This window comes from Dipodomys ordii, unplaced genomic scaffold (assembly GCF_000151885.1).
Source record: "Dipodomys ordii isolate 6190 unplaced genomic scaffold, Dord_2.0 Scaffold12, whole genome shotgun sequence".
Taxonomy (NCBI): domain Eukaryota; kingdom Metazoa; phylum Chordata; class Mammalia; order Rodentia; family Heteromyidae; genus Dipodomys; species Dipodomys ordii.
In genome coordinates, this window is record NW_012267228.1 from 66464 (window position 1) to 80312 (window position 13849).

Here is a 13849-nt window from a genome sequence, read left to right on the forward strand (position 1 = left end):
TTGTTTCACTGTCCAAGTCCAGCCATGTAATTGCACTATAAGGTATATTTCTTTAATCTGTGTTATTTGCCACATCCCCAAACTTAGGACAGTGCCCAGCACATTATAGGTGCTAAGTGCTTTTTGTCCAAGGAGGAAAAGGACCTAGATGTAGCCATCTCATCTCCCTGACATTGAGTTCTGGAGCACAGAGGCCCTGCCTCTTTCACAGTGGGTGTTTGGTTTTAATGCTGGTTGAACTCAGTGACCCATCTGCCACAGTGTGAAAACAGTGGTATCAGGAAAGACTCCCCAGTGCAAGCACTAGTGGAGAGCTCTGGACACTCACTGCAAAGCTCCTTACCCTGGAGAAGCTTCATCAGAGTTTATGCAGTCTGACTTCTGGTGAGATTTCCCCAGTCCACAGCATCGATTCCATGGGGAAGTGGTGAATACTGGAAATCAGGGCAGCCTTCAACCCCTGGCCCAGGAAATAACCCTAGAAATGGACAACCTTCTGTGAGCCTCAGCAGAACTAGGATTCAGGGCAGCTTACTGGAGGACACAGGAAGGCCAGGAACATGGGGTCCGTGTTCTTGATTGCAGAGGACTGCATGTGCTGTAGGGATTGCTTAACATGGGTCATCAGGGCCCCAGCCTGGATTGGGACCCAGACCTACCGCCCCTGTCTCCTCCCTCTCCTTCCTCAGCTGGGTCCCAGCGGAGCCTGCCAGGGGTCATTGTCCTCCCCTGCGTGGCTGGATCCTGCCCGCTGGCCTTTAGGGTCTGGGAGCGTGGTCCCACCTGAGTGTAGGTGGTGGCAGTGAATCAGGTTCCGGGATGATGGCTGCTACTATGGACTAGAGGAATACCAGGAGCGTGCATCCATCATCTCTTATCTGCTACTCTAGAATGATTTCTGAGCTCTTCCTGCTTCACAGAGTACCAGTGTTGTAGAGGCAAAGATGAGCCAACAGGCAGCCATTGCTGGACCCCATGGCAGTAAGGAAGAAGCGTGAATTGAGCAGCTCATAAACACAGGTCACTGGACACTCGAACAGCTCCTGTGTGTTCTCTAATTCCTTCTGTTCTCCCATGAGCTTTCCATTGCTCTGAGTAGGAATAGAATTCAGCAAAGCTGCCAGGGTCTTAGCTTTTTTGCTTAGAACCTTTTTCCAGGTTTTGACTGTCTGGAGAGGAGACGTGCTACAGTAACATCAACGCTGTGCTTAACACAGAATGTGCAGCAGGAATTGCTTTATTTATAGTGATAGGTGATTTATTTAGTAGAGATTGCTTTATTTATAGTGATTGGTGATTTTATTTAGTAGAGATTGATTTATTTATAGTGATTGGTGATTTTATTTAGTAGGGGTTGCTTTATTTCCCACTTTCATAAAATCTGCCCCAGGTCTTGGCTCTTTAGGATCTGGGAGGGAAGCCCTTCCAGTGAATGACTTGGAGGCCTACAGGCCTACATCGGCTTGTGACTTCACCATCCCTCCTGCTGGGAGAGAGGGCCAGAGAGAGAATTCTTAGCATTGCAAGGTCTCAAAGGCTTCAACCTGGAAGTGACATTTCTACTTCTAGCTTCTGGCTATGAGGAATCCAGGGAGAAATGGTTCCCAGTGGGGATGTGGGGAAGCACAGCGGACATCATGGTCACCACTGCCTCCTGCAAAGTAAATGTTCTAAACATGACAGGGGGCACAAGGAAAAAGAGGAAGCTCACACCCATTGGAGACACTCTAGTGGCTAGAACAATGAGTTCTCAGAATACTTGAGTTATTGGCCCCAGGGGGCTTAGGGAAGAGTCAGGCAGAGGTAAAGTTGGCCTTCTGGCCTCTGCTGTCCATGGCTGGCATGCCATGTAGGCCTTCTAGTTAAGTGCCAGCTCTGTGTGTGGTCAGCCTCCTGCCCCCTCCCCCCAACACACACACACACACACACACACACACACACACACACACACACACACTGGCCAGTGCATTTCAGGATCTTACAAGAAGCTGCAGAGAGTGTGAGGTTGAACCCTGTGTCATTCTAACCTCCTCTCAGGGCTGTGGGCCCAGGACAGTCAGACCCTGACTCAGTTAAATCATTACCTGTTACTGTTCTTGATGACCTCAGTATAATTGGGCTCTTCTACATTTGGCAGCCATGTAAATGTCTTCACAGTGACCCATCAGACTTCTGCCAGGTGGGGCGCAAGATGCCTTTTAAGGTGCTTCCTCCAATGGGAGTGTCTGTCCCCTGACTGCTCTGCCTGGTTGCTTCAGTCCTCTCAGTGGCTGCTTCTTGTTCAGGCTTGGCCTGTCACCCTAAGACCAACTTTGGCCTGTTTCCTATGTGGTTCCCCATTTTCTTCACCTAGATCTTGGTTTGTGATGTCATTTTTCTAAGTCATATACTGTGGTGTCCTTTGGGGGAAATTTTCAGTCCTTGTTTGGGTCACCCAGTACTCCTCATGCTCACAAGTGTTTATTTTTACTTGGCAAGAAGACACTTGGTGGAGAGTCCTGTTCCCTCATAACTTTGAGTGCAGCACCCACCCCTGATATTCCAGAACTCATTCGTGACTTAACATCCCTGTTTCTTCATAGACAACCAGATTGGTTTTCCACATCTTTCATGCTCATGTGAATGTGTGAGTTCTGCTCATTGCAGAAAGCACAGATGAGTCCTTCCCCACTGGACAACATGGTGCTCCAGGCTTAGATGGAGTAGGCTGAGCAGCTTTCTTCTGTGGCCTGGGGGAGAAGGTGCAGCATCATGACTACCCGGAGCGTCCCATTTCAGTCCTTACCCTCTTACCTGAGTGTCACACAGGACTAGAAGGCCAGCTGGAACATTTGGTATTCAAATATTACCCCCCAAATAGTTAAGTATTATCCCAGAATATCGGGATTCTTGGGTTGATTCCTTAAGCCTTTTCAGTTTAACTTGTGTGTTTTCTTTCATTTCTTCAGTTTGACTTAGGTTCTGAAGTATATTTGCTATAGTTTGGACGAGTGCCCCACAAAGTCAGACAGTGATGAGTGAGATGCTCTGTCCAAGAGACATAGGTGCTTCTGGGAAATTGTTTCATGGGAAAAATGAGTTAGGTCCCAGTACTGAGTTTTTAGGACATCTGTGGTACGTTTTAGAGGTGTGAAGAGGCGCTGCAGCATAGTAACACACCTCAAATTTTATGAAACAAAACAGTAACATTCAGGGAGGTCCTGAGGGGTGAGTTACTCTATATCTATCTGTGTTGTTTTGCATTTTATGATGAACATACATTAATTCTGTAATTGATCTTTAGCTTTTTATAGTTTTTATACACATGTAGTCGTTTCCCAGCTTGGTAATGGATATCTAAACTAATAAACGCAGTAAGAGAAAAGGTGTGCTTTGGCTTTAGAGGTTTTGGTCCATAGCAGGTTGGTCCTGCTGTTTTTGGCCTGTAGTGGCATCGTGAACCATAGCAACCTGCTAACATCTCAACAGCCACCAACAGAGACATGGAGGGACGAGGGTCTCACAGTCCCTTCAAGGGTACACCCCAGTGACCTTCTGATTTCCCATTAGACCTGCTTCTTGAAGGTTCTACCACCTCCTGATAATGGAAGTTGGGGACCAAGCCATTAACACATGGGCCTTGGGAAACAGGTCAGGCCCAAGTATAGCACAGGACTTCTGTGTTTACTTTAATGCATTCGTTGATTACATGATCTGTGAGTCACTACCCCGGCAGGTTGGCAGTTGTTTTCATTCCTGCTGGCACGGCTGTTCTGTCAGCACTGTTGACCTTTATCACCATGGGTCAGCTGTATCTGATCTTGAATGTCCAATAAACAAAGCCATGCAGCATGTGCTATTTTAGTGGTACTGGTTGTTGCCCAGGAATAGAAAAACATCAACTGCAGGAAACAGAGCACAAAATGGGTGTCCTTTTCATTGATAGTTCAAGGCCTCAAATGGGCCATTGCTTTATGGCCACCACCTGAACCCTCAGGTCTGTCACCACCTGGGGCTGCTCCACATTCCAGGCTGCTAGTTACCCGCTGACCACTCAGGCTCAGAGAGAACAATTACTTCCACAGTGTCCTCCACCACCAGGGAGACTCTGAGGCTGCCACAGCCTGTGGATTTACACAGAAGCCTCTTGGGCAAATTGTCAGCTTTGAATAACTCCTCTGATCTGTTTTCTTTTCCTCCAAGCCTGCTCTGTATGTCATCTGAGGCTGCTCACATTTGTCCCATTGCAGACTCAGACTACCGCCTCCAATGATCCTCCAGTATTTACCTGCGCCCTTCCTCCTCCATTCTCCTCTTCCAGACTACACAGTGCTACTCAAGAGCCTGCCCTCTGCTCCATCCTACCTTGGCTGATGATGCTACATTGTGCTTAGGAAAGGGAAGTCTTATGGGAAACATCATGGAAATATCCGTCCATCGTGTCCACCCTTCCATGTGTGCATGCATTCCTCCAGCCATCTGTATGCCATCTGCCTACCTGATCCTTCTCCCTTCCTCCTTATGTCTGCCCATCCAGCTTCTTCCTCTCTGCCTTCTTTCTCCTTTACTGCCTTCTGGTTATGATGTCATTGAAGACCACTCTCTCAATCTATTTTTGGGTGCCTTTCTATACACCTTTTGGTGCCTTTCAGGAACTACAGAGACTACTAACTCTCCCTTTCCCACTCCCCTCCTCTCTCTTTTCCTTTTCCCCTTGCCCTCCCTCCTTTCCTCTCTCCCTCCTTCCTTCTCTTCCTTCTTCCTTTATTTCTTCCTTTGTTTCACATCAGCTCTTCCTTCTTAAGCCCTTAAATCTCTTTCATTAAACCTGCCATGGTGCCCTCTTGCCTTCCTTTCTGCTCCCCAGCCAAACACCTCAGACCTCACACACAAGCCCTCCACATGGCTCTGCCAGTCACCCAGACATATCACTCTGGCTGAGGGAATGCACTCGCCCCGTGCTGACCTCTGCACAGGCCACACTTAGCCTGCGGGTTGGTCATGTCTCCCGTGGCTCATACCTCCGTCCTTGCCCCTCCCTCCCTCTGCTCCTTATTTCAGGTGACGGACCCCAGCGGACCCCATTTCGTGGGCCTGCTATCTAGCAAGGAGCTACTTGTTCATTTAAACATGGAGAATCCCTGGTTGGTGATAGGAAGAGAGTGAGCAGACAGGAGAAGCTGGGTGTCCCCCAAGCCCCTCCTCCATCCTTGTTCCCCTGGAAGGCCCTAGGGTTGTTGTCTCCTGCTAGGTGATCCCCTTAACTCAGAGGCCTGCCAGGCAGAGGCCAAGCATGAAGCCAACAGCACTGACTGCAGTGGAGGACTGTGTGCTTTAGGGTTTTGCTTGCTTTGTTTATTTGTGCCTCTGGGCTACACCTAGGGCCTTGCACTTGTTTGGAAGCGCCTACTGCTGAGCCATCCCTGGGTATGCTTGCGCTCTGCCTGCACCTCTCCCCTCACCACTGAGCCCTCTGGCATGCTGTGCTCAGTTGCCTCACTGGCTCTTGTTTGCTCCTTTGTAACTGCTGTCTCATGTGAAATTCCCTGTTGCACAACACCGGGTGGGCTCCCTCCTGACTAGATGGCACCAGGTCATACACTAGGCCCTGTCCGCTCATGGCCCAGGAGTCAGACTCAGAAGGCCTCTTTCCACGGCCTCTGCCTCTGATGTCCAGCTTGGTTTCTAACAGTTAGAAAGTCCTGGAAGGATATTGGAAGAGAGAGGGAGGGAGGGAGGAAAGGAGGAAGGGAAGAAGCTGTGTTAGTCAGTTTTCTACCACACAATGAAATCCCTGAGATAATTAACTGATGAAGAGGAACGGCTTATTTGGGGTCACGGTTTTGGAGATTTCAATTGCATTGTTCTGGATGTGCAGGGAGGCAGCAGTCACAGTGGCACATTGTGCGGCAAATTGCCCAGTGGGTAACGGATGAGTATCTCCTTTGAGGATACTACCCAATAACCTAAGGACCTCCATCTTTCAAAGGTACCACTGTGTTCCCAAGCCTGTAACATTGATGGACATTCTAGATCCAAACTATCTCAGGACAAGGAGAAGCTGGGTTGTATCTGGCTCCTCTTGTGGTTACTGTGCCTTGGCAATGTGGTCACTACCCGTGCTTCTCCTTTGGGTCCTGCTAGATGGACCTTGTCCCCTCCCCCAAGGCCTCAGTGTCGTGGCTCTTGCCCATGGCTCTGGGCTGTGGCGCCATCCTGTGGCCTTTGGCCAGGGTCACATTCTGCTCTTGTCTCCTGCTAAGTGATTGCCCCAGATGCAGTCTTGGCTACTTGCAGAGCCAAGAGGAGCTCTAAGTGCCAGGCCCAGACCACCGTGAGCTGGGACACTTCTGAACAAGGCCCAAAGCTCCTGCACACTTTTTAATGTTAGATTGTACTTCCGGATGAAATTAAAGGGATGACTGTTGGAAATAGACTTTTCTTTTAGCTTTTTTGCTGGTCTTGAGACTTGAACTCCAAGCATGGGCACTGTCCCTGAGTTCTTTTGCCCAATGCTAGCACTCTACCACATTTTTTTTGTTTTTGTTTTTGTTTTGGGTCTGGTCGTGGGCCTGAACTCTGGTCTGGGCGCTGTCCCTCAGCTCTTCAGCTCAAGGCTAGCACTACCACTTGAGCCACAGCGCCACTTCCAGCTTTTTTCTTTTTGCTTATGTGGTGCCCAGGGCCTCATGCATGCAAGGCAAGCGCTCTACCACTGAGCCACCTTCCCAGCCCCGCTCTACCACTGAGCCACCTTCCCAGCCCCACTCTACCACTTTGACCCACAGTGCCACTCCCAGTTTTCTGGTGGTTAATTGGAGATAAGCATCTCACCAATGTTCTTGTCTAGTCTGGCTTTGAACCATGATCCTTAGATCTCAGTTTCTTGAGTAGCTTGGATTATAGGTGTGAACCACCAGCGCCTGTCTGGAAATTGACTTTTAAAAATTGCTTTTCAATTGTGGTAAAAACACAAATTACATAAAATTTCCTATATTGGCCATTTTAAGCATCTAGTCTCATGAAGTAAGTTAAGTACAGTCACAATGTTGACCAACATCATCACCATTCATCTCCAGAACATACATTTGTTTTTTTAATGAAATTCTGTCCCCAGTAAACATCAAATCCCAGCTGGGTGCTGGTGGTTCACACCTTTGATCCTAGCTACTCAGGAGGCTGAGATCTGAGGATCTTGGTTTGAAACCAGCCTGGGCTTCAAAAGTCTGTGAGAAAGTCTGTGAAAGGAAAGTCTGTGAGACTCATCTCCAGTTAATAATCAGAAAACCCAAAAGTGGTAGAGTGCTAGCCTTGATCAGAAGAGCTCAAGGACAGCACCAAAGCCCCAAGTTCAAGCCCCATGACTGATAAAACAAGAAGCAGAACAAAAAGGAACCATCAGTTCCCTCCCCGCCCTGGCACCCACCATCCTCTGCATTGCTGTGGCTCTGACAGCCTCAAGTGGGACTGCATGGTGCTTGTCTTTTCACAACTGGCTGGCTGCATTTAATAGATTTCATATGGTTTCTCCACTACAATTGATGTAAGATTCACCTGTGGTGTAGCATGACTCAAAGTCCGCCCCCAAACACACACCTTTTTTTTTTTTTGCAGTATTGGGGTTTGCTATTGCTAGGTAGGCACTCTATCTTTGAGCCACATTTCTAGCCCTGTTTTAGCTGATATTTATTATTTATTAGATTATATTACTTTTATAGAGTGCGGGGTGTTTCATTATAATATTTTCACATTATTACAATATGTTCCGGTCCGTCTCTCCCTTCCCTTCTTCCCTCCATCCCAACAGGTATGATCACTCTGTTTTCATTGTTGCAAACCTTTTTATTTACTGTGTTCATCTCCCTCATCCTCCTTGCTTTTAGTACTTATTTTTGAGACAGGGTCTGAATTTCTAGGTGTGTGTATTTTGTGCTTGTCTTGTGATCCACCTATTTTAGGCTTCCTGTAGTGGCTTTGGTGACAGGAACTCATCACCATGTACATTGAGATGGAGTCCCTTGTACTTTTCTGCCTCATGATCTTCCCAGCCTCAGCTTCCCAAGTAAGCCAGGATTACATGCATGAGCCACTGGTACCCGGTTAGATTCTCCTTCTGTTGTAAAGTTGAATGATTTTCCATAAAATTATCTTCAGGGCTGGGAAGGTGGCTCAGTGGTAGAGCACTTGCCTTGCACGCATGAGGCCCTGGGTTCGATTCCTCAGCACCACATAAGCAGAAAAAGCCAGAAGTGGCGCTGTGGCTCAAGTGGTAGAGTGCTAGCCTTGAGCTGAAGAGCTGAGGGACAGCACCCACGCCCAGAGTTTAGGCCCCACAACCGACAAAAAAAAAAAAATTATCTTCTGAAGTCTTTGCAAAAACAAAAATTTGGGAACCTAATGTTAGTTACTGAAATGTTTTTGAAATGATCTTGGCCTTCAAAATAATATCTGGTTACCATCAGACTACCGGGTGAACCCTGAGGTCCTGTTCATGTTGAGGCTATCTATGCGGGACCCCTGGCCTCTCCCAACTCCTCTCACGCTGCCGCCTGGTAAGTAACCTTTCCTCATTCCTCACCAAACAACTATGCAACTACACATCCTCTCTTACTTTTCTCCAACTGGAATGTCCTTCTCATTTCTCCTGAGGAAGTACGTCCAGCCTTGCCGGGCCCTATCTCCACGGGGAGGCCCCCTTTCTTAGCATCTCTCCTCAAAGGGTCACAGTACTTTCTGCCTTTGGCTTCACCCCACTATTGTCACATACTTGGTGCTGGGGACACTGTGTGCTTCTCTGACACTCTGGTTACACAGAAAAATTGACCTATCATGGGGCAACAAGGTCTACCTGAGACCAGAAAGGCCCTGGGCTGGGAGTGCTGTGGACTGTGACCAAAGCTCAACTTTCCAGAAAGTTTTATTTTATTTCTAGGTCTTCAAATGGGTTCTGGTTCTCAGCCCAGAGATGAAGGAAGGCTGACTCCTGTTGCCACCTCCCATGTAAATCCCCATTTAGGCCCTTTGAAAGGGGAGCATGCTGGGGGCCATCCTGAATTGTAGGTCCTCCCTGGGGAGGAGTTCCAAGGAGAGGGGTGTCTGTAACTCTCAAGGTTGGGCAGGAGTGTCCGAATGGGGGTCTCAGGCTCTGAGACAAAGGACCCACTGGGCCCAAGTTTAAGTAGAAAGTTTGGAGCCTAGCACAGAGGTGCTCACTTCTAATCCTACACCAGGGAGGCAGGAGGAGTTCAAGGCCAACCTGGACTTCCTAGTGAGACTGTCTCAAAATAAAGAAACAAATGTGAGGGCCAGGCCATAGTCCTATCTAGGTTAATGTTTTGTAGGGTACTCAGAGCGCTCAGTTACTGAACCCTAGAAGAATGGGCTGAATCATGCTTACATAATGTTTACCTATCCAGCCGTTCACTATCCATGCAGCCCTGAGCACACTCACCCCTGCAGGCCTTCACCCAGGCTGCGTGAGCACTTGCTGCCTTTCTAGGGGGTCCAGCCACCAGGGGTCTTGCAGAAAGTTCTAGGGAGCATACCTGCTACAATGCCTCTCTATTCTGGAGAGAGGTTATAAGTTCAGAACAAAACTGGATCCCCCCACCTCTGCAGAGGGAGGCAGGGAGGGAGAGGAACAGAGGTGGAGGTGGGGGGAAGGGAGAGAGCTTGGCACACGGTTACCTTATGGGTGACTCTGCGGCACCACAGCCAACGCTAAGGCATGTAGGGTTTGGCCACAAGGCATGGATAGCTAGATACTCTGGCATGGCGTGGTGAAGTGAGCTGGCAAAGGAAGACCTTGGTGAATCATTCAGAAAGTGTCATATAGTCCCAAGACACTGGAGTCTCTTCCACTCTCTGGCCTTGAGCCTCGGTTTCTCTAGATGGTCCATGAAGGGGTTCACGATTTCTACACTCACTTGCAATGACAGTACGTCCAATCCACACTCAGGAAAGGAGTGACAGACAGATGCCCCCCCTTCAGAAGAAGGAAGAGAATGGCAGATGCCCATCCCCGCCCCCCAGAGGGAGGAATAGCAAAAAGTTTTGAAACTGCCACGTTCTATCTATAGGTCACAAGTTATTTCCATCTCTCCCCTTCCGTAAGAGCCCTCACACTGTCCTTCCCATCTCAAGTCAGCACCTCCGGCCAGTCAGATCTAGCATGTGAGACTCCTTGCCTCTGTCCTTCTGTGTAGCTCCTGTGGTCAGGGGTCAATTTGAAGAGTTAGGTGCAGTGGGACAGGCAGAGCACAGCCACTCCAGACCCTCCTGTTCTGAGAGGCCTGGGCAGGGCAGGCACCCATCACCAGTCAGTGGCAGTTCCTAACCCCTGCTTGCTGGGGACTCAGCCTGACCCTGGCCTGAGTGGTTCTCCATGATCCTGGCCCCTCCTCTGAACTCACCTGTCTGCCCAGGTGTCCTTTCTCTCCCATGAAATGGTGCCGCACATGTGCAGTTTCTCAGCCTACTTCCTGCCAGTAGAATTTGGGGAGTCCAGAGATCTTTTCCTTTTGTGTATCTCTAATCCTTAGACCAAGCTGATACTTCTTGCCTTTAAAAACGGTGTCTTCTATGAAGCCCACTGAGATTCACTCCTTTAGACAGCTGACAAGCCCACATTCCCCTGTAGAAAGCCCTTCTTCCCTTTGGGTGCTGTTGAGTCTGCTGTTGAAGGCCACGCTAAGCCATCTGTGTGTTGCTGGGGACAAACCTGGGGCCTCCTGCATGCTGGGCAAGCGCTCTACCACTGAGCCCTCACTCCTCCAGTCAGCTTGATGCCTCTTAAAAGTCCTGGGTTTGCCTGGGAGAAGATCTTTCTAGCAGATATCAGACAAAGGCCTAATATCTAATATATACAAGGTGCTCAAGAAACCCCTCCCACAACGGATAAACCAGTCACTAAATGGGCAAGGGAGCCAAGGAGAGACTTCTCAGAAGAAGAGGTAAGAATGGCAAAGAAACACATGAGGAAATGCTCATCATCCCTGGCCATAAAGGAACTGCAAATCAAAACAACTCTGAGATTCCACCTCACCCCAGTTAGATTGGCCAACATTGCGAATTCAAACAACAAACGTTGTGGGGATGTGGGGAGAGAGGAACCCCACTGCCCTGTTGGTGGGAATGTAAACTGATACAGCTACTCTGGACAGCAGTCTGGAGGTTCCTCAAAAAAACTAAACAGATCTTCCTTACAACCCAGGCATCTACCCTGAGCATTATGAGCCAGGCTACGATAGAGACACCTGCACATCCCTGTTCACTGCTGCACTGCTCACAACAGGCAAGATCTGGGGACAGCCCAGATGCCCACAGCAGACGAGTGGGTCCAAGGAAGTGAGGTGCCTACACAAGGGAATTTTACACGGCCATTAGAAAGAATAAAATGATGTCATTTTCAGGGAAGTGGATGGAACTAGAACAAATCATGTCCATGCTAAGTGAAGTAAGCTAAGCTCAGAGAGACAAGTGGTGCATTTCTCTGTAAAGTGGAAATTAGATCTAAACATGACCAATTATACAAGATTCTAGATAGATCAAAAGGAGGCTACTCTTAGGGGAGAAACACAAGGGCGCAAGCACATCTATATGCCTCTCCAATTTATATAAAATAATACACATATCAAAATGAACTCCAAGATATGGAAACAAGACCTTTTTTTAAGTTTTTGATGATTCTGTGGTGTGTGTGTGTGATCCCTCGGGGCTTGAACTCAGTGCCTGGTTGCTGTCTCTGAGCTTCTTTTGCTCAAGGCTAGCCCTCTACCCCTTGAGCCACAGCACCACTTCTGGCTTTTTCTGTGTATGTGGTACTGAGGAATCGAATCCTAGGCAAGCATGAGCGAACGCGAGGCAAACACTCTAAGCCACATTCCCAGCCTGTCTTTTCCTTATGTATGTATTTGCATGTATGCCTCAGGGAGGGTTGAGGGGAGGGTAAAGAACTCAAGGGTAAAAAGGTACAGCAGTGGAGCTCACTGGACACGGATGCAAGTAAACTATACAAGTGATGGGTGGAGATGGGAGGGAGGGACTGGGAGAGAATGAGGGAGGGAACACTGCAAAAAGAAAATGTATTCATGACCTGACTCATGTCATTGTAATCCCTCCCCACATCACCTCTATAATAACAACAAAGACAATTAATAATAATATAAAAAAGTCCTGCTGTTTAGCTGAGTGCCTTCGGGTCCTTGTGAAAACCTACAGGATTTCACACTCACACCTTTGGCTTTGGCTTTAGACCCTCTTTTCCTGGCATGGGTCTGTCTCCATTTGATCCTTATGTGGAAGCTTACAATTTCAGTGTCATTTGACATCTGGTGAAGCTGGCAATGTTCAAAAGGAGCAAGTTCTTATTTGTCCTTCACAGTTTCTTTTGGCTTATTTCTCTTCTCTCACATTTTAGCATAAGCAGCAAAGAGCAGCCAGGCGGCCCCATCACCAGCGGCCTGGAAATCTCCTTAAGAAGATCACCAGTTCCTTCAGTAAGTTTTCTGCTTAAGCCTCCTTCTGTTCCGTACATCTAAAAGGAATAGCTCACGGATGCCATGTGCTCCCTCTCCTGGGAACCATGGCCCCTCTAATAAACCTTATAATAATCAAAAATAAAAATAAAAGGAGGGGTTCCTGTCTGGCGTGCTGTCGTGGTTTGCTGGGATGTCAGTTCTACGCTGTGGTGCCTCAGTCCAGACGCCTGTCCCTCCTCTTCTCAATTTCCGTGTGCAGCACACCACCCCCTTTCTTCTCAGGCTCCTGACCATATCGCACACCTTCTACACCCAGGGCACTACCTCAGTGTTGGGGAATTCCCTGGAAACTAAGGTATATCTTTGCTCTCCTGACCCAGGAGAGGAGCTGGTACATTAAATGATTCTGAAGCAGTGATGAAAACTGCATCCAGGAGGGTCTCTGCAATCACATAGCAGAGGGATCTCTGCTGAGAGACTAGGGAAGGTTTCCCTGTAGAGGTAGAGCGTACTGGGAGTTCCCTGTTGGAAGAGTGAGGTAAGCGGCACATAGAAGTCAAGGTCTGTGTAGACAACCTGGAGCTAGTACTAGGAGAACCAGGACATTACCCCAAAACAGGCAGGGGCTAACAAGGGCAGGTCCTCCCCCCCTGCCTCTCAGCCCATACACAAAATAAGTGCATTAAACCATTCAGCAAACATTTGTTCAGAAAACAACATGTGTCATCACTGTGTACTAGAGACAGAACAATGATCCCATCTAGATCCCTGCCCTCAAAGAGCTGATAGTCTAGCGGGAGAGACAGGTAGGTAAAAGGCACAATGTGAGGGTGCAGAAGTGACACAGGTGGTGTGACAAGCCACCTCCTTAGGCTGTGGAAGCTGCATGGGCCTGGGTGCGACGCGGCAGCACAGGTCTGAGATTTGGTTGCTGCTTGGAAGCTGCCCGCCAAGGGACGGGCATCTTGCTGGGTCAGTGTCTGAGGTAAAGGCTGCGTGGAGCAAGTTTGGTGGTGGAGGAGAGAGGCAGGGGCCTGGCCCTTGGGGCTTGTGTAGAGAGGCCTCAGAAGACAGGCCAGGCAAGGCCAGTCTGGGAAGGACATTCCAGTAAAAGGAGCCACTGGGGCCACACTTCCTGCAGGCCTTACCAGTCCAGCTATTCTTTCCCCTCACCTCGACCCAGGGAGGGACAGGGACATTGCTGACCAAGTTCCCAGGGCCAGCTGCACCTGGACAAGGTGGGCAGGAGGGTGGAGAAGAAAAGTCCAGAGGAGAACAGGCTGGGGAAGCCCTGGACAGGCCCAAACGCCAGGACTGCTGGGACATGAGGCCAGGGTGGCAAGGCCACTTTCTTCCAGGTAGCCGCGGGCGCAGGCGGGGTGTGCCGGGCA